The sequence below is a fragment of the Struthio camelus genome, chromosome 31, assembly GCF_040807025.1.
Source record: "Struthio camelus isolate bStrCam1 chromosome 31, bStrCam1.hap1, whole genome shotgun sequence".
Lineage (NCBI taxonomy): Eukaryota > Metazoa > Chordata > Aves > Struthioniformes > Struthionidae > Struthio > Struthio camelus.
In genome coordinates this window covers 180,001-182,500 of record NC_090972.1, presented here as the reverse complement: position 1 = coordinate 182,500, position 2,500 = coordinate 180,001, and the positions used below count along the sequence as shown (strand labels likewise).

The window sequence follows — 2,500 nt, the reverse complement described above, 5'->3', positions numbered from 1 at the left end:
CGGCCGGGCCGGGGGTGGCGGGGGGCGGCGGGGGGGGGGGGGCGCGCTGGGAGGAAGGAGGAGGGCCTCCGGCCACCGCGGCCGCCGGTAGCGGCCCCCCCGGGTAGGGATGGCCATGGGCCCCGGGCTCCGGGCCCGAGGGTTCTCGGTCGGAGAGCCGGGCGGGGGTTTAAAGACTCGGGCGGCCCGATGCGACCCGGGGGGCAGCCGGGCGTGCTGCCGGAGGGGCCGGGGGGTCGGCGCGCGCGGGCGCCGCACCCCCCCATGCCCGCCGGCGCGGCCCGTGCATGCCCCGCGGGCAGCCGGGACGGAGAGGGGTACCCTGCCCCCTCTCTCCGCGGTCTGGTCTCGGCGGAGAGACGCCGCGCGGTCGGCTTGCGCCGGCCTGCCTCGAACGCGCGACCCCGGCGCGAGCGCGTGCTCGCCGCCGGGACGGCGAGCCCCCACCGCGGGTGGTGCGGACGCCGAGCCCCAGCGCATCCCTTCTCCTCCCTGGCCGGTGCTCTCAGTCTCCCGCCGTGGCCGTCGGCGGCACCCTTCCTTCCCTCCCCCCCCCGCCCTGCCCCGGCACTCCGCCATCCGGCGCGCCTGCCTCGCTCTGCCCGACCCGGCTTCGCTGGGCGGCAGGCGGGCGGCGGGCGGGCGGGCGGGGGCGGCCCCTCCCGGTCTCCGCGTGGAGGCGGGGAGAGCGGGCGCCGTTCCCCGTCCGTCCCGCCTCGCCCGTCTGCCTGCCGCCAGGCGTCTGCCCGCGGAAGGGACGGGCGAGTGCGTGGCGTCGCTCGGGAGGCTGCGTGTGTGCAGGCGGGTGTTGGGTGCCGTCTCCGGGGCGGCGGAGCTGGAGGCCGGTGAGGCGAGCGAAGGAGCTCGGAAGCGTGCGGCTGGCGGGTCGCGGGCGCGCGGGCAGCGGGTGGCGCCGCTCCCAGCGGCGGCCGGGCTCCGACGCCGGGGCTCCGCGGGGACCCACACCCCGGTCCCTGAGGCAGGTGGCGCGGCTGGCGCGCCGCTCCCTGCTGGGCCAGGCCGAGCCGGGCGCCTGGGCCGGACTCGAAGCGAGAAAGGGGTTGTCCCAGGTCGGGAGCGAGGGCTCCCCGCCCCTCTCGTTCGGGTCTGTTCTCCCCCCCCCCCCCCTTTTTTTTTCCCTCTGTGCTTGTACGGTCAGTGAGGCGTGCCCTCTCTCTCCGCTGTCCCTTGCTCAGCAGCCGGCGTCGGCGTGAGGAGGGAGGCAGAGCGGATGGGGGCCCTCAGGGGGCTGCGAAAGCTGCCCGGTCCCCCCGCGCGCGCGGTGGGGACCGAAACCGAGACAACTCTTAGCGGTGGATCACTCGGCTCGTGCGTCGATGAAGAACGCAGCTAGCTGCGAGAATTAATGTGAATTGCAGGACACATTGATCATCGACACTTCGAACGCACTTGCGGCCCCGGGTTCCTCCCGGGGCTACGCCTGTCTGAGCGTCGCTTGACGGTCAATCGTCACCCCCATTGCCGCGTTGGCGCAGCGGTGTGCCGCCCCTCGGGGGGGGGCCGGGGGGGGCGGCGGCGGCGGCGAGTCGGTGGGGGGGCGGCGGCGGCGGTGAGTCGGCGGCGGCGGCGGAGCCGGGACCACCGGTGCGTGCACCGGTGGCCCCGGTCTTCCGGCTGGCCTGCCTGCCCGGCTCCGGCCGACCGTCCGCCTCCACCGTCCGCGGCCGGCGTGCCTTGCCCTGCCCTCCCTCCCCTCCGAGCCCGGTGGCCACCGCTGCCCTGCGCGGTGTGTGCGGTGTGGCGCGGCTGGGGCGCCTCGCAGGCCCGCGCCGCCGGGGAGAGGGGGTGCCTCTCCTCCCCGTGTGGGCCCGGGCCTTCGTCCCCCTAAGTGCAGACTCGGGAAACCCCCGCTCCCGGAGCGCCCGCTGTGCGGAGTTCGTCCCGCCGGGCCCCCAGGTTCGGTCGGTCGCGGTGGCCCGGCACCTGCCGCCGCCGCCCGCCGCCACCGCCAGTGCCCGCCGTACGACGGCTCTCCTCCACCACTCTCCCGGTGGTGCGCTGGTCCCCCGTTCCCCTCCGGCGGGGGGGGACGGCCGGCTGCCTTTCTTCCCCTCCCCTTGCCCTCTCCCTGCCCCGACTGCTGCCGCTTCGGCGCCCGCCGAGCCCCCTCTGCCCCCCCCCGCGGCGCACCCGCGTCCGTAGTGCGTGCCGAGCCACTTCCACCCGCCGGCTGGCGTCAGCCGCGGCGTTGCGTTGAGGCCGGCAGCGACGGCGCGCGGGTGTCTCCGCGGGGCGGTGGTGTGGGGCAAGCGCGGGCGGCGCCGTTCGGTGGCGAGACGGGGGAGGGGGGGGGGCAGAAAGGGGGGGGGGAGGGGCGCTGCCGCGCCGTCGTCCCGTGCCGGGGCGAGAGCGGAGGTCAGCGGCCGGGGAGGAGGAGCCAGCCGCGGCCGGTGGAGGGGCTGTGCGCGAGTGTGCGAGTGGGCGAGCGAGCGTTTGGGAGCCGGGCCCGGGGGAGGTGCGGACCTCGCCCCCCGGCCCC

General features: G+C 77.9%; 1 non-coding gene across 1 annotated transcript; it reads left to right on the top strand.

The window, feature by feature from the left end:
• Positions 1–1,302: 1,302 nt before the first annotated feature.
• Positions 1,303–1,455, top strand: LOC138063182 (5.8S ribosomal RNA). The gene has a single exon (XR_011136776.1). It is a non-coding gene; the product is annotated as a 5.8S ribosomal RNA (ribosomal RNA).
• The last annotated feature ends 1,045 nt before the right edge of the window (positions 1,456–2,500 follow it).